The following is a 24,786-nucleotide window of genomic DNA, read 5'->3' on the forward strand; positions in this document are numbered from 1 at the left end:
GTTACTAGTAGCAATTAAGCTGCCTATAATTCGACTGCATAGATTTTTTACAGGTTTATGAACATACATTTTCATTGATTTGAATGAGAGTCCTACACAATGAACATCGTTGAGATTGCTTGATTAAACTAATTTTTTTTTTATTTTAGTAGACTTTTGAAATGGTACATATTTTTCCTAATCCTACCATTTGTACCCCTTAGAATATGCATAACAACAAAGAAAAATTAAAAAAAAACCTACATGAAAGCAAAATTATCAAAATAAAAAGATGGTAAAACACTGAAAATCAGATTCATTGCATAGATTGCATAGTTACACTCTATGGGTAATGACATTTCTGTACTGGGGCAAAGCATCCTATCTGTATTCATCACTGAGAATAAAACATGGTCATTTAAAAACAGCTTAGTCTAGATATCCATTAGTTGGTTAAAACTGGGGAGGTTAATTCCACCATGGCTTTTCTGTGTCTAAATTCCCATAAAAGAGGAGAAAATGCTATTTCCTATTGCCTCAATATTTGTACAGATGAGAAATGGATATGTCTCAGCACAGTATGGCACACTTTTCTTCTGGAAGCAAAGAGGTACTTCAGGGATCTTCAGGGAACTGAGGGCTCTGTTTTGTTTTCCTGAGGTAGTAATTAGCATCTGCTGGAATTCTCCATCTTTTCTTACTTCTCTGAGCTTCCACTCAGGGAGAAAAGACAGAATCATCTTTCTTATCATTGTCTCCACAAATTCTTCTGCTCTCAAAAGCCAACTCTTCAGAATTCAGTACGTAATCTGCTGCTTTATACAAATCAAGATTTTTGTTTAAAACAATCTACAAGATCTTTTCCCCATTTCTGTCTCTTTCTGGTCTTGTGGGCTAGGGTTTTTTTGTTTGTTTGTTTGTTTGTTTGTTTTTTTAATTGGTTGGTGTTTTTGGTTTGGTTTGGTTTGGTTTGGTTTGGTTTGGTGCTATTTTGTTTGGTTTGGTTTTGATCTTGGTTTGGGGTTTTTTTTGGTATTTTGAAACATGACATAGCAAGTACAGAAATTGTCGCAGAAATTGTTACCCATCTTGTGAAGTAATTTTCAGTGTTTGAGCCTTCAGGAATGCTGCCAGTCACCAGTGCCTCATGCTCTCCTAGGTGGATGCACACTGTACATGGGGATCCATCTGGGAGTGCAGCAGATGTTACTGAGAGAGAATGCTCCAAGTGGAACCATGTAAGATGCATTTTGAAGAGTTACACTATCTCTGTGTTGTCAGCCTTGACTCCTGCAGCTGTCAAGTGAGTAAAAATTTTATAATGAAAGAACAGGGTTATCATTTCTGAACAATGTAATCTTTTACATATTTTTCATGTCCATTAGTTTCAGAATTTTCCTATTTTTTTTTCTTCTTTTAATATTTTTCTTGCATATTAATGTTGTTCAAGGTGTTCACATATTACCAGGTATCAGTTGCCTACAAAACAAAAAGATCATTTCTATTGAATACAGCTCTTTATGTTTTCCTCAGCAAGTAACAGATTATTACTGCCTCTGCAACAGACATGGGAGTGACAAGGCACTAAATGACTTCACTGCTTATCTTTTCTGACTGAAATTGGATTTATACCAAGCAGAACAGAGAATATAACCTGGCTTTGAAGTTCAATCCATCCATTCACATAGTTAAAAAAACACATGGTAAAAACCAATTATCTTCAGTAATAATTCATTCCTAGAATCAAAAGACCAGATTCTCACAGTAATCAGGGCAATCTTCAGCACAGACACAATTAATACTTGCATATGAGTAAGAATAACTGGGTGTATTTAATAAAATGTATGGATTCACCTTTTTTCTGTAGAGAGCTCACAGCTTTTCCTGTCATCTGTTTCTCACAGGAAAAATAGACTTCCCTATGAGAAAGAGGATTTGTACAAGGAAATTGGTTTAAGACAGTTGTTTAATTAGTTTAACCATTTTTTTTAATTAAAAGAGACAAAATATTTCATCAGAGGGTAACTCTAGCATATGAGAAAGGTGCCAAGTTATTCCTCCATGAATATTTTAGTTTTGGCTTGAGATTATGTGTGCAAAGCTGGATTTCCTCAAGAGAGCCGTAAACCCAATTGAAAACAGAGGTGACGAACCTGCTGCAGGCAACTGTGGTTGGTGCCACATTTGGTCTGGGCAATCTCCAGGATCCCTCCTACTTCAGCCATTCTATGCTGTCTGTGGTACCATAATTTTGGACATTACAACAGTCACTCGTCTAGAAGGATTCATAAAGAGCAGCCTTCTTGGCCATAATACAATATGGTTGAAAGAACTGAAGATGTAAAATGCTACAGGCCTGGAGCAGAATGGCTGGAAAGCCGCTTAGCAGAAAAGGATGTTGGGCTGAACCAGCAGTGTGCTCAGGTGGCCAATAAGGTGAAGGGCATCCTGGCCTGCATTCGAAAGAATGTGGCCAGCAGGACCAGAGCAGTGACCATTTCCCTCTGCTTGGGACTGGTGTGGCTGCACGTTGAACCCTGTGCTTGCTTTTGGGTCCCTCACTGCAAGAAGGACATCGAGGTGCTGGAGCTTGTCCAGAGAAGGACAACGGATCTGGCGAAGACTTTAGAGAACAAGTCCCATGTTGAGAAGCTGAGGAAGATGGAGTTGTTTAGTCTGGAGCAAAAGGAGGCTCAGAGGAAAATTTACCATTCTCTAAAGCTATCTGAAAGGTAGCCAGGTGGGGATCAGCCTCTTCTCCCATGTAAGAAGTGATAGGACATGAGGAAGCATCTTCAAGTTGCATCAGGAGAGATTTAAATTGGATATTAAGAAAAATTCCTTCACTGAAAAGTCAAGAATTAGAAGAGGCTCAAGAAGTGGTGGAATAACCATCCCTGGAAGTTATGAATAAACATGTAGATGTGGCACTTAGAGACATGGTTTAGTATGTAGACCTGGCAGTGCTGGATCAATGAGATTGGACTCAAAGGTCTTTTAATGATTCTATGATTCTATATTTTGTGACAACTAAAGTAACAGTAAAAAGCAAGTGCTTGGTAATGCTGACTTGTTCAGACAGACAAATAGAAGACTACCTCCAGATCATAAATGATTCCTCGTGAACAGAATTCTTTGGAAGACCTTTGAGGATATGTTCTGGGCTATACATCTTTTCCATAGCAACCAAAATCTTGAATCTTCATTGTGCCTAAAATAACATTGGAATAATGTTCTCAAAATAGAAATATGATCAAAATATTTACATCTTCAGAAAACACTCAAAGACACCATTTTGTTTTGCATTTGCACTTCAGCCTCAGGACTATCTTAGCAAAGGAGCAAGAGCCTGGTCTTGGTTTTATCTAGTAAAATGCTACAAAGTAATAAAGAATATTATAGCCAGTGAAAAGTAGCAAAACAAAAATAGACTGCTTTCTAAAGAGCTTACATCATTCTCTTGAAAATTAACATTTGATGGATTTTTGTTTGTACCTTACAGAACAGATTTAGAAAGCAGGAAAGTTTGAAAGGAAAGGAATTAAGAAACTAATTCTGGGATCAAGGTATCCTTTAGAATCAGAAGGATTCTGATCATATCACGAATTTCAGATTATTATGCTCAGAATTAACCAGCTAATTATATGAAAACTAATAAAAGCAGAAATTATTGATGACAGAGTCCACAGTGACTTCTCACTGGCTGACTGCCTTGTGGGAAGAGTAATGCCTGGAATGTCTCGCCATAATGAATAATCCAACAAAGACACATTTACACATTTTGTCTAAACTGAATTAGCAAAATTACCTGGAAAATGACAGCAAGTGTTTCTTAATTTCTCTATAGTATTAGCAGGGAAATGCTTGTTTATAACTCACAGAAGACAACCACTGACATTCATGGATTCTGTCCTCTATCATCCGTCATGAAACTTAAGCAAGAAATGCCAAGATATTTGTATAAATCATGTATTGACCTAGCAGCATGCTTAGACTTTAAAGAGTTGATTAGTCATTGTTTTCTCAGTATTTCCAAACACTCATTATTTGCCTTGGTCATCATCTTGATTTAGCTTGTAAATTCTTTGTACCAAAGATAATCTTTCTGCTTGTATTTTTTCTTTTCTTCTTTTTAAAAATGGATCATTCCAAATCTTAAAATGCCGCAATAATGTAAAACACAGTTAAAGTCATCACAATAGAGAGTAAATTAGAAAAAAAATCATCCTGTATCATTTGCTAGCAAGAAATTAGAAAGAAAATCAATAACCAGGCATGGTTTTATATCCATTTCCTTCTCTAAAAGCATTTAATATGTGCTTTCTGAATAGCACATTTATAGGCTCTGGGATATTTGTATTGGATTTGCACAGCCGTAAACTCATATATAGACAACATGAACTGTATTTGTCCCACTCAAACTCCAGCTAAGTAAGCTGAGTGCATTAATAGTTCTTCTTTTCAGTTCTGACAGTAAGATCTGTACTAGAAATATTAAGCAATGCAACCAGGATTAGAGGACGAGAGAGAAAGAGAAACAAGAAAAAAGATGTCCTTTTAGTTTGCCCTAACCATCAGAACTATCTCTGTCCTTTTATGTTGAGTTAGTGTAACTGAAGTGTACTATTAGACAGAGTTAGACTGAAGAGGTACAATTTCAGTATAATAAAGGTATTCTTATTGGTTATTTAAATCATTTTTTTAACAATGACAGGGCAATAAAACCTGGGGTCTTCATTTATTTTCTGTGTTGAAGACCAGTATAAATTATATGCCTCAATCTGGATTACCATAATTTCACCAGAATCTTGTGAGTTACGCTGTCAAAAGGCTGTACATGATACCCTTCATGACAATGCTCAGTGAATGTAGCAAGCTTGGAATGTGGCTTTAGTTCAGTACATTCAATAATTGACTAAATCACTGATTTCGTGCAGGTTATTTTGGTTTGTGAAAATACCAGGAAAGGTAAGCACAAACTGAAAGAGAGCTATATAAAGTAAGGGGAAAAATCATCGATAATAAAAGCAACACTGCTTTGTCTTGAGTGACAGCTTTGAGTTATCAACATTAATTACATAATAACAACTCACTTCATAAATCATAAAGTTGACAAGAAAATCAGACCAATGGACATTGACCAGCACTAATTTCTAAATAAATTTGCCACAAAATAAAAGTTTAAAATTCCACAGATGGATAACGACTCTTATGGTTTCACTGTTTTCCTTTTTGGTTTTCAAAAGACTTGGTGGATATTTTCTATATTTATTCAAGTGAGAAAAATGGTAGCAACAATATTTCTAGATCATATAGCTAGATTTTCTTTTTAGGACTACTTGGTATTAACATTTTAATATTTTAAACACCATTTGTAAAATACAGTTAAACACATTTATTTACATTATTAATGAGTTTTTATGTCAAAGGAGTCATATATTATTTCCTTATATTTGTTCCAAGTATGTTGGAGGAGTATGGAATTTAAAGCAAAATTATGTAAAGGACTTTGGAAAAGTCATTGGTGGTGGTTGTGGTAAATAAGAATGATTCAGAAAATATAGTTTTTCACTACTTTAGACTACTTTCTAGTCTGCTATTTTAGTCTTAAGAATCAGAATTCAAGTGGTAGAAGTCAATCAGATGATATGCAGTTGCTAAATTTTATTTCACTGGGTAAGTATATTTTAGTCAATACTCTGCAGGAAAATCTCTGACTGATACTTCTATAGACATGATGGATTAAAAACTGTGTCTTTCTTGATTGTAAAAGTCAATGAAATATCAAAAATTATGCTTGATCCTTCACAGTCTTATACATTTTTAGCTTTCTACATTATTCTGATATTCTGATTCAGTATCACATTTCAGTTTAAATAAGTACAATAACCCAAATGAAGGTCTTTTTATGCACAGAATGCTAAAACGCTATTTGTGAGGAATCTCAGCAGTGAGATAAAAATCAGTTCATCTTTATAATTTCAGAGGAATAACAGTGTACATTGTTAAATTTAAGTAGGCATGGAAATACAGGCAGAAGAATTCTCATTATGGAACAATACACACGCAGACATACAAATTTTAAGAAACCAGTCACAGTAGCAAAGGAAAAAAACCAAGTTAAATGCCTCTGAATATGCTACTCACTGCTTAGGAAAGTTATTTCACTTTTCTTATCAGTGTTACTTTAAGCCACTGTTGTTTGCCTTTAGGGGATATTACCAGGAGTGGCCAGAACTTTTTGTTTTAGCAGCAGTGCTGGTATTTGACAAGCATCCTCAGGAGACAACACAGAGTGCCAACTTCTTCTATCTTCTATGCCTGTCTTCTGTGAGATAGGCATAATTTAATTAATTTTAAGAATAGAGACACCTTACACATCATAACTAATTAATACATCAGTTTCTTTCTGCTTAGATTTGATTAGGTCTTGTAGCTGCTGTAACTGACAAATTGTTCATAGTCCTGGGTTTCACAACTCAAGTTCAGTTATAAATCATGTGTCAACCAGCAAAGTCTTTAACCTTAGGCCTTTTTGTTCCTAGTTATGTATTCTAATTTTATGGGTATTAAACAGATATACACCTATAAACTAGATATAAAACTATAACTAGTTTTCTAAAGTAACTGGTATGGTCATGTCCCCTGTATAAAATTACATTAATTCTAGATTGGGTTCATTCTCTTTCTACTTTTATTCTATCTCCTGCTTCATGGCTTTTTCTCTGCATCTTATTCCATAAACTCTGAAATTATTCCTTATATTTAGATAGTACAAAGGTTATGTCTTTTCTTCTGTGTTGCAATAAAATCTTGATATTTTCTTGGGTTTTTTCCTCCATTCTGAAGTATCAAAGATTAAGTACCTCACAGAGTTCCTAATGAGATTCATAACAAAAGAAACCCCCTAGAATTCAGTAAAGGGAAGACACTTAAAGTCAGTGAAGACTTGATCCCTGGTGGTTATAAAAGTAGTCAAGAATAATAGGAGTTTTACCAAGCCAGCCTCAGTGGGTGTATGGATAACTCTGCATATAAGTCTCTAAGTACTATATGACTCAGCCTGCTCTTCCTGTCACCTACTTCATTTCCCTCATTATTTTCTTCTCCCCAAAAGCTCAGTGTTTCTGTTCAAAGAGGCTTCTTTCACCTTAGTGCTCCTGCAAGGCCTGTTTTCAGGCAGGAACACAAAAAGCATCGACTGATAATTTGCCTGCAGCCTTCCTAGAGCAGACCTGAAAACCTTTTTTATGGCACAGTTCCTCCTTTCCTAACACCATTGGTCAGGACATATGAGCATTCAGGGAACCTGAGCCATATATCCCACTCCCCACTATTGCTAATCCCTCTCCAGACATTGCTGTGAGCAGACGCAGCAGAGAGGATGCTACAGATATCTGCTCCTGATGTGCAGCTCCTACATTTGGTGTGGGTATTTCTCTCACCAATTTTACCTTTCTGAAAGTTTGTTCTGGCTTCTCTCCAAAACACAGGACCTTGTCACCAAGGGCTTTAAAGCTTACTATTTTTTTTCTCAATCATTCTTTTTCTTTTTCAAAAGCCTTAAAAAATAGCTCCTGTAAAAGATATTCTCACATGCAACCTAGTCCCTCAGTCTGAATTCATATGACTTCTCTGGCCCTATTTGCAGACCTGTTCACATATCTTCATATGTTTTTCAGCTGGTTTCAATGCTTCAAGATTTGATATAGGTGAAGAAATTATATTAATTGTTTCTAATTATGCAGTTTCAGTATAACAAAGACCAGAAAAATTCATTCTTTCATGTTACTAATGAACTTTTTATCTTCCTCTCTAACCTAAACTAAATGCAAGAAAACAGGCTGTATTTTGTTTGAGCAAGAGAGAACCATTAACCTGGAACAAGAGTACAGGCAAAAGAAAGAAGTGAGACCACTTCAAAATAGGATTAATATCCATTGCTATGAAGAGTGGATACATTGACTTTGAAAGATATTTCTCTCTAGTCAGTTCATTCAGCATTTCATGTTGTTTTCTCCTTACACCTACATAATTCCTCCTCTCTAAAGTGCAGTGTATACCCATGCTCTGCTATAGTTGCAGCACAATTTCCCATTTTTAAATTTTTGTTAAAAGAAGGTTTCATTTTTTCTAAATGTTCCTTTTTGATGAAAACTTGTTTATATTCATTGAACATCACAGCAGATTCAGTAAAAAAAGAAAAGGAAGAAACAATATAAAATACCTATACATAAGTATAAAGTCATGTTAAAATTCCATCTCTTATATTGAATTCTTTATTATGGAGTTTTCTCTCTTTTAACTTATTTAGAATTCAGAGCCCTGAAAAAGAGTTGTCTCACTTTCTCAGTGGGTAGCTGATTTGAGAAGTGAGGTATATTGGTGTTTTTGTTTGTTTGTGGCTCTCACATAACTGAATATTTTTTGGAAGTAGATGCTTGATTTATAATAATCATGTATAACTGTGGGTTGGCCTGGAGGATTCCTTTAAAAGTTACATCACAAGGGAATTTTACCAGTGCTTCTAATATATTTTGAACAAGACGTTATTGGAAATATCAGCTTTGCTGAAGGAAGAGATAGATGAGAACATCATATCATCTAGTCTGACCTTCTATACAGCACAGGTCAGTAAGTTTCACACAAATATTTCATAATATCTAAAGATTTATTTAAGCCAGATCTTAAATTGTTCTCACATTGTTGTAGATAGAGGTGATGGCAGACCTAAGCACATTAAATGCCTTAGGCATCTTCATGATTATGGTGAGATGATCCCAGTAGGAAAATCATGTCTGGCACAGCAATGTTTCTTCCTTCTCTCCTTCTTCACAAAATGCTTGCCAAACCTGAGAGAAAATGCTCATTTATGCATAATCAACACCCACTGTTACTTTGGGTAAGTGAACTATGCATTACAGAGATTCTCTGTTACAGAATTGACTCACACTACTCATTATCCACTTTGATTTTTTACATAAATTTTAAAAAAAGCAATTGCTTTTTTTTGTTCACTACTTCAACAGGTCAATTCAAAAAGAATACTGACTGTGCTGGAAGCACTGTGACTGGAGATAGAGATTGCCCTGGATGCTGCTCATTAGGGGAGGGAGTCACAAAGTGTGATAGTGTGATGGGCAGATCCATCAGCACCTGTGTGGTGGCTAAGGCTTAGAGGCTCTGCAGAGCCTCAGAGTCTTTGGAAAAATTAAGCCTATGCTGATGTTTGCCATACCATTCTCTGGCACTGTATTCAGCTGGCATGAAGCAGCCCTTGTCTGCACTATGAGACCCTCTGACCTTCTGAAATGTGGTGGCTGGGTCCAGTACATATTTTAGGAATTGTCTACAGTTGTGCTGGCTCTGGAAGTACACCCAGGGTTTTTCAGGGATGGCCTTCATTGACAGCAAGAAGAGTCAGTGACTGGTCTGAAAGTTTGACTATGCAAATCAGTGACTGACAGGGGTCAGAAATAGTTCCAAGAGTTATTTGATGTGTCTAAGTAAACTCAATCTCAGGGACTGGAAAGGATGACAGTGTGAAAATAATACTCTAGGTAGCAGTCTGCTCCCATGTAGGAGCTTCTGAAGGCAAGGGCAGGCACTGTGTTCTGGAATGGAGATGTTTAACAGTATTTTCCATGGCATGAAGCTTAGTAACTTTAATTTTCCTTTTACCTTCCTTACTTTGTAGCTTTTGCTATGTGAAAAGTGTAGTGTTTCTCAGGTAATATAATTTGGCTATCTGTAGATAAATGCCTTTAAACTTTCTCTAGAAACCGTAGTAGGAGTGGCAGATTCACATCAAAGCCCTGGACAGTTAGTCTCATTCTATCAGGAGAAAATAAGATTCTTCCTTATTCTAGACAGAATATATTTGCATCCCAAAGCATAAGATTTGTTTGCCTAAAAATGAAGCTCCTTGTTCTTTTCCAGCAACATAGCTTATTTTTAGAAACAAAGGGCTGCAGCATGGTATTGAAGATTTTTGCACTGGTGGGGTTAATCTGGGATTTAACTTCTACATCCTTCCTCTTTTGGAAAAAAAAATTAGGAGAAATTAGGCAGGACTTATAATCAAACAGAATAGTTTGTGGCATATGAAGCAATCCCAACCCCATGTTCCATTCCTTGCACTAAAAGTAGAGCTTTAGAAATGGCCAAATCATTTCCATTACTGCTACAGCACTTTGGAGCTTTTTTTTTTTTTTTTTTTGAAAAATAATAGGCTGTGCACTCTTGAATTGCTTTGTGCCACAGCTTCAAGTGACTCTGAAAAGAGAAACCCATGATTTAAAAATCGTTTGTCATATCACTGTTTTGAGACCTAAAACCTAGCTAGAAAACATAGTGAATTGATTGGACTACTCCTAGCAGGACAGGCTTTGATTAGACTGGTTTTTAGTAAATTCTAAATGCTTGGGAAAATAAGTCTTAAAATGCTCTAAAACACTTTTTCTTGCATTTCTGGTAGATTTTTTTTTCCTGATGTAAGTGGCAAGGAATGAGAAATGTCTTCTGAAGATAGATTAAAATTTGAGGGACCAGAGCTTAAGAGCATGTCAAACTCAGAGATGTGAATAAAAGTGTACCACATAATCTCATCTCAGGTTCACATCTTGCCTAAACAGACAATGGAGACTGGTATACAGAGGCATCTCAACAATCCATCTGCTCTCAGACCAAATGGTCAAATTCCTGCAATAAAGGGCAAAAAGATCAAATTAAATTTTCTTTCTTTAATTTTTTGTGTACTCAAAAGTCAGTGCTTTACTTAGTTTATGAGAAATGTTGAGAAGGAAGCTTATTTTAGCTGGGTTTTGGTTTCATACCATTGCTGACAGAACAGCTAGTTCCCTTTGCCTCTTTCAAAAATTAGTATCACCATTCTTCCATAAAATGAAGAATGATCTTGCTTCTGGCCAATGTAGGCCAGAAGTAGGCCCTGTATACTTTAAACCCAAACTGTGGTGCTCTGTTAACTGTTCAGAGATTGAATGTCTGCTGTGCTGAGCATTTCTATGTCTTCAGTCTCCCAGGGCTTCCTATTTTCATAATCCTCACCACTTGGTCCCATCTGCCATTGAAGAGATAACTTCAAGAGGAAAAAAAAGCAGGTTGTCTAAAACTACCTCAAGTCTTTCCTTGGTAAGGTTCAAAATGCTTCTCTGACAGAACTACAGCAGCCAAGGAGCTTCAGGTATCTCTGCACAACAACCACATACCCCAGTGCTATGGTTTAGGAATGGTATTCCCCTGTTTAGTGTTCCCACTGAAACAGTGCACTGCTTGCTTTCTCTCTCCTCATCCTCACCCAGCAGATGGAGGGAGAAGAGAATGGGAAGTGCAAAAGGTGAAGATCACAGGCTGAGATAAGCACAATTTACTGGAAACAGCAATGCAATAAGCAATGCTACCTGTTGAGTCCTGCAGAGGTCTTATAGTTTCCATAGAGAAATTTAATTTGTATGCAAAACATCTTTTCTATGTAGTAGTTTCTATAGCTAATTAAACCATGAAAGAAACCATATCAAATGCCAGTTCCCACTAAAGTTGCATGGAAACAAATTTCACTCTGCTTAGACCATGATTTCTATGCAGTGGGCTGTATCTCAGCCCTGTGAAACCATGCAGCTCTGTAATAGGATACTGCCATTACCAGTAACAGGCCAGAAGCTTTGTAATGAATTTCCAAGTTCTAAGGCTTGAGAGCCGTGATCAGTTCAAACTTTTCTTCACCTGTTGCAGCTTTGTCATACTTGTTTTAGCCGTGACAATAATCTCTGTAATTGATATCATGTATATGTCTAATTTATTTTGGTTTTATCATCTTTGTGTGTCACAATCACAGTTTTACATCGGTAGCAGCAAACAGCATTTTTTGTAAGTAGAATGAGATATTTATGACTCTGACATAATGATGTAATGTAGAGAAATATATGTCTGACACAACAGCAGGATTATTGAGTACTGAAGCCACAGGATGGGGCACAGACATGGGAGACGTGCTTGGTAACGGAAATCCCATACATATAAATATATCACTTATACTCTGTTAAAAAAAAAAAAAAAGGTAGAGTTGTACAAAACTAGTTTCAAATGTCACAAAGAAAAAAAAGAAGTAGTATCTAGCTTGTATAAAATGCACTATATATAGACCATTCATCTATAACATAGAGAGCAGATCAAATAAGAAAGAAAAAAACGGCTTAAAAATGTGGTAGTAAACACATAAAGATGAATCTGGGAAGATTAAAGACAAGTAAAGTATCAGAAAAGTAAAGAAACTAACAGAATGAACATTACATTCTTCCCAGAGAATGACTCTAGTTGCTGGCAACCTAAGTGTGTATAAAAATTGCAGCTGTATTATTATTGGGTTTTTTTCTCTACTATTCAAATCTGGACTAATATTTACTAGATTCTGAAGATTTCCACTACAGTTGGGTTACTACAGTAGAAGTACATTATAGACTTTGTGTATACACATGTGTATTTCTACTTTGCCCATAAACAATATTTTGAGTGCAATATGTGCTCACATTAATTTCACAAGACAGTGATTTCAGTGGGGTTTAGGACTGTGCACAGCAGTTCAATTTCATTCTACCTCAGCCTTTAAATCCTATTAAGTTAAGGGTCAATGCATGTCAGCCCAAACTTTCTTTGGATGTTGACTAAAACCTGGAAGGCCTTTTTCCCTTGTGGCAGCACTTCTGTAACAACTTTTAGTGCCTTCTGTCCCCAGCACCAGCCCGTGCTCTCTTGGGAAACAGTGTAATTTCCCTGTTATATAGGCACACCTTACAGCATGCAGAGCTCAAATCTTAACATTTCGGCAGAAATCTTCTGTGCTTCTGGAGTGGCACACATACTCCCAGGCATCTGGCAGAAAATTACAGGCTGATGCCTTATGCACATATAAAACTGAATCTTTATTGGTATTAGGTAAGGACAGAGACTTTCATCGGATGTTAAGAACTGCTTCTCAAAAATAGTTTTTCTACATGATAAGTATCAGTTCTTACTTCTCTGATTAATTTTATTTCTACTTTACTACTTTCCATATCATAATATATTTCTGGTTTGTGGTAAGGTTTCAGAGTGTGGCCAATTTAACATTGTTTTTAACCTTAATTTTTTGAGAAGATGGCAGAAGTCTAGTATTTGAGCTACATTTCAAATCTGATTGTTTATAAACCATCTGTTTTATTGAAATAGGAAGCCCAGAGAATGACATCACAAAATCTAATATTTCCTTTCTTCTTTATTTCCCCAGTGAAAGGAATATCTTTTTCTACTTCAATTAGTTTCCAGTCTCCCTTCTGCAATACAATCAAGATGTTTCATGCTGGCCAAATTATTAATGACAACTGACTGGCATATGGAGACGTGTATCTAAAATGTGATTTTACAAGATGATTGAGTCCTAAATGCAGAGCAGTCTGACTTTCAATGTACCAGTCCAAATTTATTCCTGGTACAATGGAAATTCCAGTGTTTTTTTCAACTACTGTTGACAGGATATTCTAAAATCTATTTTTTTCTGGCTTCTGAATTCTTCCCCTAGATGATTGTTCCATTGCCTATTATGATACTTTCTCTACCAAGCAATAAGTTAGTAAAAGTTTCAGTTCTTTGTAGCCAACCCTGAGCAGTTTTCTAGTTAGTGAGCCCAGATCTTAGGGTCACATTGCAATATAGATTTTTATTGTATGACAAACTATCTGGGCAGATATTCTGGTGGTTCTTGCAAAAATTTGTCCTTAGTATACGACATTGAAGACAAGTCATGCTAAGATAAGGACAGTGCAGGTCAGATGATGGAATTTAAATATCAAATAATTTCTTAAATGTTAAATTATGTGCTAATTAATGGAGAGTGAGCTTTACATTTCTATTTCTGAGACTGTTTAACTAGGAAAATTTACTGGCTAAGGCACATCCTATAATAATACAGAATCACAGAATCATTTTGTTTGGAAAAGACTTCTGAGATCATCCTTTGAGTTGAACCTTGAGCATGACACTTAGTGCTACATCCAGTTTTTTCTTGAACACCTCCAGGGATGGTGACTTTACCAACCTCCTGTGCATCTACATCTAATGCCTGAAAACCCTATTAGTGAAGAAATTACCTCTGATGTCTAGGCTGAACCTCTCCTAGCACAGCTTGAGGCTATTTCTTCTTGTTCTGTCACTTGTTGCCTGGGAGAAGACCCCCACCTGGCTACAACCTCCTTACAGGATGTTGTAGAGAGTGATAAGGTCTCCCATGAACCTCCTTTTCACCCAGCCAAGCAACTCCAACTCCCCTGGCTGCTCCAAACAGGACTTACTCTCTGAAACCTTCACCAGCTCTGTTGCCCTTCTCTGGACTTGTTCCAGCACCTCAATGTCATTCTTGGAGTGAGGGGCCCAAAACTGGAGACACACTTGGGGCCTGGCCTCAGGAGAGCCAAGAACAGGGGGACAATCCCTGCCCTGGTCCTGCTGGCCACACCATTGCTGATCCAGGCCAGGATGCCATTGGCCTTCTTGGCCACCTGGGCACAGCTGGCTCATGCTCAGCTGCTGTTGACCAGCACCCCCAGGTCCTTTTCTGCTGTGTCACTTTTTTGATTTCAATTTTTGTTGCCTCCAATGAGAACATTCAGGAGTAGAAAAACTCCTGCCCCAAACAAGAAGTCAGTCAGAGGCTGTATCTCATTATTGTCAACAGCAAAATGGATGCCTGTAGAAAGTGTAAGCTTGAAGACCAATAGGAAGAAAAACTTTCTGCTGTGGAAAGTGTGGGCTAGTTTCTAATAGTAACTTTTTGTACTTTTTCTTTAGCATTAACTCAGGATTCTTTTGACATTGTTACTTAAATACCTGCCTTGACCAGCCCTTCCTTTGTAGAACAATTATTTTACTGCTATTAGTGTTTAATGTTCAGTTTGGACTGATTTTTCTCATTTACAGTATTTTCTAGTGTACCTGATGGTTTCTTTAATTTAATTGTCAGCTTACTCAGCAGGATCTTCTCTCCTTCAAAGACAGATTTATTTGTAATATTCTCAAATATTAACAATAATGTTTCTTCTTTCTCTATCTACATTCTTTTAATCAGTTACATATGGATTGAAAAGCATAGATCTCTTTGAAGTTCTTCTAACATCTTTTTATTGATAAACTTGACCTTTTGATGTTCCTTCCCATCATTGCATAAATTATGACTCTACCAAAATTATGATGTTTTCAATAATCTCTGAAGCTGCCAAAAATACATTTAGAACTTAAAATACTATTTATCTGTTGAAACACCTTTACAAGAAAGGTGACATCTCTCATATGCTGTTTTCCTTCATTAGGTAAGATCCTCTTGGCTACATATCAATACAGACAATATTCTTGCTTTAATAATTACTCATCTAGCAATCAGCTAGAAATTGCTTCAAGAAAGGCTTTCAGTCTGTATTATAAAGCCATATAAAATGCAAAAATCACAGTGAGTGCTTCTGCAGTGACAGCTTTTGAATTAGGAGAAGTGAAATGTGTGATGAAGTCAGGAGTTACTCTGTATGAGGGAAGTAATTTATACATCCAGAGTGAATCCAAAGTGATCATGAAGCTCAATTTAACAATTCCTATGAATATGGTGATATTTCTAAGAGTTCAGACAAAAATTGAGCCCCTGATTTTTTGCATTTACCATATATGAATGGAAAAGAGAAGGGTATTTTTCAGTTGTGTTCTTTATTTTAAGTTATGTCATTGCATAATTCAGACATTTTTCCACCTCTTTTATTTTTGAATAATCAGTGAAACACAAAAAATTAATTTACTGTGATAAAACTAGATTCCTCTTCAACATAAATTTTCTGCCTGCTTTATTCTTTACTATGCACTGTAAGTCACAGCAGCCCTTGCTGCAAGAAAATCTAAATTTTTTTGCACAGAACAATTCATTTAGCCCAATATATCACAGACATGAAAGTAACTCAAGGACACAGTAAATGGGAGAGAAAAAAAATGACTGGAATAAAAGCAGCCAAAACAAGAATTTTAATTCAGTGGAGGTCAGTTGAGATGGAAGGCTATGCATTATACTAATAGTATTATTTTCTACTTTTTTTCTGAAGAACATAGCTAAGATGCTAAAAGCTTTGCATTTTCCTTCTGTACAATAAGCAGTGGATTGCAGGTAGTCCAGAGCAGGTAAAGACCGGGAACTTAGAATTTTCAAGGTTTCTTGAAAAGAAAAACCATTTTTTCAAGAATTTTCAAGCAATCCTATGGATATCTGTGCCAGAGAGTAAACCTACTCATGCAGTCCATTACTGGAAGTTATTTTCTCACAAAATACAGAAGGAATATCAGATATGAGAATGAGATTTAGGTTTTGGCTATATTATAGATACAAATGGAGGATTAGAAACGGGAGAATCTGGAAGCAAACTGGAGCTTACACCAGTAAGCTTTTAACATAGTTCCCTTAGTAACATACCATATAGTTAGAAATTAGGAGAATGTTTCCAAGTCCCATTCTACAATCTATTGCAGAAAACTTAATTTCCTGAAAAGCTGAGGTACACAATTATTATTCTTAGAAATGTTCTGTGGTATATGATTTTCTAGTGACCTTGAATTGCAGAAAAGTATATGTGCAGGTTTCAAAGGTGTCTTTTCTCTGGGTGCACATATATATATATATATGTACACACACAGAAACAGACACACCCATGGTACCATGGAAGAGCTCTTGTTTTGCTTGCCCAACTGCAAACTGAAGGGCTTCCTCTCTTAACCCTTCTCAATAATTTGCTTCAAGGTTTCCTTTGAACAGGATCCTGTGAGAATAGGATGGAGTCACAGAATTGCTGGTCAAAGAGTGTGCTGGTGAATAGTCAACTTTGTTCAAGATAAAGATTAGTTGATTTCTAAGACATATGTCCTTCTAGGCACTTACATGAGGCCTTTTCTAAAGGCAAATACTGGCAGCAGTTCTCTTCTGCTGCCTTTTACACTGACAGTAAATAAGAAAGAATCTAACATTATAGTAACCCTTCTGCAAGCCCTTTGAGAAATAAATTTCAGTCATATCTCACACTCTATTCACACCTTTCATATCTACCTCACAAAGACATTAGAGAGAAATTTTAAATAGAGTTTTATTTTTCATAATGTTTTAAACAGATTTATTGGGAAAGGTATCCTCAGTTCCACAGAATCATGCAGCAGGTCTTTAGTCTTCACTGCCCAGGACCTTGCTTCAGAGGGAAATGAAGTCAGAGATGCTAAGGAGTAAGTAGATTACTGAGTTGCCTTTATGATGTCTACTGATGATTATTAAAAATTATCTAAGGTATACTCTGATTTTCTTCAATTTTGTCTTTTCCCAGTAAATCATTTTATGTGCAGTTGCCCTGGATTCTCAACAAAGAGAAATAACTTTTAAACAGACATTTTTATTTTATACTTCACATAGGCATCTTCATTTAACAATAAGAAATTAATGTCATCAAGGTACATGTTTATTAACAAGGAAGAAAGCAGTTTGTATTTCACTCTGATTCCTTATGTAATCATCATTTTAATACAGCAGAACATGCATTATTCTTTGGAGAGTGTTCTCCCAATGTTTAAGATAGTTCATTGGATACAACATTTATCTTTTATCAATTCCTAATAAAAATTATTCTAGGTCAAAACAGAATTAAATTAAAGAGAAATGTCAAAATATTATTTTCAGGAAATTTTAAACCATTATTTTGATTTTTGCTTTTAAAGATTTCCACTACAATCAAATATGAATAAAGCATAATTAGTTTACATTTAAATAAAATACTTTGAGTTGAAATACAAGACGGATGGATTAGAAAGATGAAGCCCTGTCAAAATATTAATGTGAAAAGCATGTGATGGGGTTTTTTCCTTGTTACAAGAACTGTTTTCATAAAGTGATATTTTCTGATGAAATGAATGTTTTCCCCTGAAAAGAGTATCTTGCTAGGTCTATTTTTTTCTGAAATTACTTCTGCTGCCTAAATCTGTGGTCCAACTTCAATAAAATTATCTTTTTATTGTCTCTCACAAACCAGAGGAGAGATGATATTATTATCATCTCTGTAGAGACAAGTTTCAAACTTTGCAACATCTTTATTAAAAAATAGTAATTAATTTTTCTGTAGAATTTTCCAAGATTCAGTTAAATAATTATTACTCTGAGCTAAAAAAATTAAAATATATGCAGAATATGATTTAAATATAAAAAAAATTTCATTTTATCTTCTTCCTTATGAGTTTGTAGAGAAAGATTATATAATGCCATTTTATAAGATAGAATCAAGTACCATAAAAAGGTTAAAATGTCAGAGACCAAGCATAGAAGTTGTTCATGGGATATAAAACCAGGAAAATGAAATGTTCAAATTGACTTTTTATATTTATCTGTTTACAAGCCTATATGAAGCTTAATGAAGTCTTAAATTTCATCTTTTTTAGAAATACCAAACAATCAGTGCATGTTTAAAATGTTATAAACTTAACTGAATTTTAGAAACATAGCTGTCATTTTTGTCATATGTATTCTGTTCTGGGCTGAATGTACTTTTGGATTTGGACTTGCCTATAGGCATAATAAATCTTGGGAAGAATTTGCTACCATTATGAAAGCAACAGTTGCTCTCCATGCTTTGCTGCACAGTTGCTACCACAAGGGACACCCCTGCATTTCTGAAGAGCAATCTTCTCTCCCTCGTATGCCCAGTGCTAGCCAGGGCTGGTTGATGGACTTAATGTGGGCTATTATGATTGCCATGAGCATATGTCCTGCTCTAGATGTGCTTAAAAAGCAGCTACAAACAGCTTTTGGCTCTGCACAAACTCTCCAGGTCTTTTATCAGCAGGAATTATTCTTATGCAGCAGTCCTCTCTTTCCTATCAAAACTTTTTTTGAAGATTGATGTTGCTCCTCTCCCTAGTCCTGGTTTAATAACTATGTTGGGGTCATGTAACTCCCACTTTCATTTCAGATTTAACTGAAGGGGAAAAGAATCTGTCAAGAGCAGGTTTACACTATTATCATGTGGATGACAAAGGCTGCAAGAAGAAAATGCAGAAGGTAAATAAGTAGAAACATGTCTGACAGCTGAATTCAGGCAGGCTGGCATGTTCAGTGTGCTCAGGGACACACAGAAGTTCTGGGAGGTGTTAGCAGGTTCTGTTAGCAGAAATAAGGGGCTTGATGAAGAAAATTCTCTGGTTTTCTTTATTGTAACAAAACATCCTGCTCATTTCCTTGGGCAACCAGCCACAGGAGGCATGACAACCTCCACCTCCTTCACATCAGTCTGATTCTTTTCCCCAGTATCCTGACAGTTTCCCCAGTTTTATGAAAGATCCACACTACTTTGGGGACTGTAGCCCCAGGAATCATATGACAATGATGAAGCATTAATTTTAATTCCCTAATAAACTTGTAAATAAAGCAGGGAGTAACAGGACACATTAAGGAACTTCAACATTATTTACATGTTTGGGATTGCAACAATTTAGGATGTTTGATTAATGCATAGCAGCAACATTACAGTCAGTTCAGGTTTTTTTGTTTTGTTTTGTTTTGTTTTTTATATCACATTTGAGTCTTTTTGTCTTTATTTAGCATAACATAAAGGAAATGCTAATATTTATTCTTTCAAGTCTTCCCCAGTGTATTTCTAGCTTTCTCTGCTACTTAAGGCATATCGTCTTGTTTCAAACTGAAATGTATGCTGCTCCAAACACAGAGGTGCTGCACTGGAAGGACTACCATCTACTAAAAATTGACCATAAATATTGTATTCATGGCACTTAAATATAAAAGAACATGTAATCTGATAAACCCTCTCACATGATGTGTAGGGGATACAAATTTGACTGTCTGTGATGACTCTCTGTAGAGAGGTAGATTAAGGCCATAAACTAATTAACTTTGCTCTCTGCATACTCCTTCATTTAGCCACAGATAAAACATTCCTGATTTGAAACGGATATAAGAAATGCTGCAGAAGCTATGTTCTCAAGAGGCAGCTGACAATCTGGGTAAGGAGACAGCAGGGGCTTATGTACAGCTGTGGAGGAGTGGACCCAAGCATGTCAGTCACCAGCTGGCTCCTTGTCATGGGTTTATTCCACCACACTAATGAAAGATAGCTGTCAGCAGCTCCAGAAAACCAGCACCATGAGCTGTGTGAAAGGTCTTGCTCTGCATTCAGATGTTGAATGCTGCTTATCTAGACACAAGTTATTATTACACTCTGACAGATGCCCTCATATCTTACTAGTGCACTGGGAGTGAGTGGTGGTAAACCAACTGCTGGTGATGTGGGATATGGCAATTTTTTAAGAAGCAACAATCTGGCCAAAAAGTGAATGAATGAGTTTCCAGGCACTCCCTGGTCTGTCTTGCTAGTTCATGCCTCTAGGCCCCTTCTACCTAGAACTGCCTGTAAATATTTATTTCAGACTAAAGTATTTACTGGTGATGACCTGCAGACCTTGATGTAGCTTCACATGAATTAGCACAGATAATTGCCTGATTTCCTGATTGCTCAGTAAACCTACTATCTGAATGTCTGGACTTAAGGGCCTGTTTTGTTTAGGTAGTATGGATAACCATAAGATTTCAGTGTTTGCTACTGTTTTAAAGTATTGTAATTCATTTTACTTCTTTGGCTAATGGGCCTGAACATTAAGATTGGAACATCTAATACAAGAAACTCTAATTACATATGGAACAGCTTTAATTTTTTGCTTAAATACACATTTAATCAGATGAAAATAGCATTGTATAGAAGCTGCCGAAATGTGTCCTTTATTATGACACATTAAAATGAGGAAAACTTCTACTGGAGTGTCCAAGTGAGTGACTGCTTCCAGTCCCAAGGTAGAAAACTGAAAAGTGTACTGTTGACACCTGGAGCTTAGTCTAAAAAGACTTCACGACTTTTCTGAGGTTTTGTCAAATAAGGAGGGTACCAGGAATGGAATCTGAACATTGTGTGTAGGCTTTGAAATGGAAGAGACAGAGCAGTAACTGTTAATGGAAGAAGCAGTCAAAATGCATTGACCAATCTCTTCCTATGGGAAGAAGATATGGTGGCTGGATATTTTATAGCACAAAGTATCTGTTTGCAGGATTCTGGAGGTTTGACGGTAACTGCATTTTGATGGTGGTGGGGTCTAAACTAAAATTCCAGGGTGAGAAGAAAAATCTGTCACACCACATTGATCGGTAAGCACCCATGGAGCAGAGCAAACAACATATTAGCAACCATCATTTGCCTCCCTGTACAAAATAGCAATGTCTAAATCGCAGGCAGCTATAAAGGTAGAGTGCTGTTGCCATTCAAATCAAGTTCAGTTATCTGTCCCAATCACTGAGCAACTCTTTATTGGTCTGTTTTCCCATGTTTTCATCTCACAGGAATCATAGAATGGCTTGGGTTGGAAGGGACCTTATGGATCATCTAGTTTCAGCCCCCACTGCATTGGGCAGAAACAGCTTTCACTAAACCAGGTGTCTCAAAGCCCCATCGAGCCGGGCCAGGGACACTTCAAGGTATGGGGCATCTCCTGCTTCTCCAGAAATCCTGCTTACCTCCCTCACAGTAAAGAGTTTCCTCCTGGTCCCTTATCTAAACCTACCCTCTTTTGGTTTAAAACCATCTCCCCTTGCCCTGTCACTATGTGCTTTGTAAAAAGTACCTCTCTGCATTTCTTGTACCTAGTAGGTACCGACAGGTGCATGCTGACTGCACCACAAAGTTTGGTGTTGTCAGCAAACTTGCTGAGGGAGCACTGCCATATCACCAACAAAGGTGTTGAAAAGTGGCTGTCCAAGGAACACCACTCTTCACTGGCCTTCATTGGACATCAAGCCGTTGACTGCAACTCTTTGAGTGTGACCATCCAGTCAATTCCTTATCCACTGAGAGGCCCATTCTTCAAATCCATGTCTCCCTACAGAGAAGGATGACATGTAGGACAGTGCCACTGCAAGTTGCCTTTTTACTATGAGAGTCAAGTGGAGTTAAATAAAGAGTGATTTTGGGAAATTTTGAATTTGATGATGAAATATAAATAAGTAAAAAAGCTAACTTTTTGTTTGGTATAAAGTCACAGTATGTTTAACAAATTCCAGCTGAAGGTTCAGCCAATTAACATTGCAGTTCATTAAAAAGATTGATTATTTTTAGAGTGGGAGAAGACTGCTAAGTACCGGTTCCAAGCTACCTTTAATAGCCTCATATCTGTAACAGATGCTGGTTGTCAATTTTCCCGGGAAATGCACAAAAAATATTCAGCACAACAAATGGCCCTTTACAAAGTGTACTCTCCATCTTCTGGAAATCAATACTCTGGAAAGTTTTAAATTGAGATTTTTCATTTGTTTTGTCAATTAGAGCTGATGCCTGTGCCTCACTTAAAAAAAAAAAAAAGTGCTTGCATGTAAGATTTAGATATGGCAAAAAAAAAATTCTTTTTTTTGGTTGCTATAACATTCAGCTATAAAACCTGAAAAATACAGAGAAGGGCAGAGCAGAGAAGATATTATTTAGAAGAAAGCACTTTACAGTGGAAAATTATAGTTTATGTTATTATTCTACAACATATCCCAGAAGACCCAATAGTGAATCAATAGGTGTGGAGTGATACAAGGCATTTACAAGGTATTCTTCTCACATGTGGTATTTATAAAGTATACTAGCAGTCTTAGAAATTAAATAATGATCTGCTCAAGTTGCATAGGAAAAACAAATGAAGGTATAAAAGAAAAGCATCAATTTGGAGATCTCTGAAGAACACATTTTGCTTGCTATTATGAGTATAATTATTATTATTTCTTGTAATTTTCACAGAAGACCAAATGTACAAAAGGGAGGAGGATTAAAAGCAGAGTCCTTAAACACTAGCTATTAGTCAAAACATCCTGAATAAATGAAAGCAGGGGGATGTGGGGATGACTGTCAAAGGAGCAAGGTGCAACACTAAAGAGGAAGAAACAATGGAAGGATGAAGATTTAAAGCAGCAGTGAGAGGCACCAGTATCCAAGAGGAGCAGCTCCCCAGGCTGGTGAGGCAGCCCCCAGTAGGAACTGCAGAGCTGGTGAACAACTCCTGCCAGTGCAGTGATCAACAGACCTGATGGAGAGCCTGAAAAGTCATTAATTTCAGATCACATCATATGCCTGATTTTAAAGTATTAATACTGATTTTCACTTCTATGGTTGAATGATTGTCCTCTGCATTAGCAAGTCCCTGGATTTCTGTTGCTATTGGACATGAAATGAGTACACAGAAGCTTGGTAAGTTCTAAAGAGAAAAAGACTTTGTTTTATTCAAACATCTCGTATTTATAGAATTCCAAAGGTGACCATGGATTGGAGGATGGAATTACCACCTCTTCAACCATACTGGTCTAAAGATCAATTAATAATTTTTCTTCATCCACAGAGAAATATGTAAACTATTCTATTTATATATTAAATTGTGTAAGAACTCTGACTCTCAAATATGTAAACATTATCAGAAAGCTGAAGAAGTTTTATGAGAACTTTAAAACTTTCAAAAAAACGATAAAAGAAAACATTTGAAAGAATCAAAACAACAGATATCCAGGCTCTCTGGGGCTTTTGTGACTTGGATTAAAACATACCCATCAAGGCCCTGGCTTGCAGCTGCTGTATTGGTCCCTGCAAGGCTCTCCTGGGAATCTGGGGCTAATACTACTCTTCCTAAAGCTGTCTGAAGGCAGGCAGGCTGCATCCTTTGGAAAGGATTATGCAGCCCCCAGCACCCACTGCCCTTGTTGGCTCTGTAAAGGACCCTTTCAGTGTTACCCATCAAATCAATTCAAATACAAACACAAATGAGAACTTAAGTTTTGCCACTTTTATTTCTTTTCAGTTTTATTTGACTGAAACTATTTTTTTTTTAAGTATGAGAACATTTACACTTTTAGAAGTGTTTAATGTCCACGAGTTGTTTTTTCTTTCTCCAATGCTACCACAATTTCCATGCAGTTGAGAACCCCCAAAGTTTTGGCTCAAAAAATCAGAATTATTTTTAGGTCTCTGAAAGCCACCAAAGCATGAAACCTGTGGCTCAGCTTTCTTAATTGTTACACTATGCACTTTGACATTTTAAAATATTTTATTTGTATTTACAAGTTTGTTTATTTATAATATTTTCAAAGTTATTTTGCTTACATTGGCTCTTACATTATACAGTCTTTAACTTAATATTCAGTTTATTGTTTTAGAGAGAAAAAATATTTTTACATTTATAAATGCTTATAGATAATAATTTATACATTAATGAAAATGTATTTTTGGTATTACTTCATTATATTATTTGTCTCTTTTTCCTTGCTTTCTATTATTCCCCTCTTCTCTCTTTATAGTGTAATTTCTTACCCCTGTTTCACCTCCTTTCTTCTTCCCTGCCTTATTTATTTCTAGTTCTTCATCTTTTTTTTTTTTTTTGCTGAACAGCACAGAACTCCAACTATTTCTTTAATGAAGAAAATGGTTGGACTGTTGTGGAGTTCATTATGGGCAAGTAGATTTTAAAATACTTCATACTCTTATGAAGTTTAGATTTAATACAGTTATAGATCAGATATCTGTTCCAACATTTCTGGAGACACAGACTGGGAGACATCCTGTTCTCTGAACAAGATTGTGTCATTTTCCAGAGCACATTCACATGTAAACAATGGGCTGCTTGCACAGCAAGATAAATGATGCTTCTGCACACCAGAGCCATAAGCTCTCACCC

At 36.3% G+C, this 24,786-nt stretch overlaps 1 protein-coding gene across 6 annotated transcripts in view; it reads right to left on the reverse strand.

The window, feature by feature from the left end:
* LOC110476021 (uncharacterized) overlaps positions 1-24,786 on the reverse strand; it is a 212,573-nt gene that overhangs the window by 71,719 nt on the left and 116,068 nt on the right. The window lies entirely within an intron of this gene.

The sequence above is a fragment of the Lonchura striata genome, chromosome 3, assembly GCF_050655825.1.
Source record: "Lonchura striata isolate lonStrDom1 chromosome 3, ASM5065582v1, whole genome shotgun sequence".
Taxonomy (NCBI): domain Eukaryota; kingdom Metazoa; phylum Chordata; class Aves; order Passeriformes; family Estrildidae; genus Lonchura; species Lonchura striata.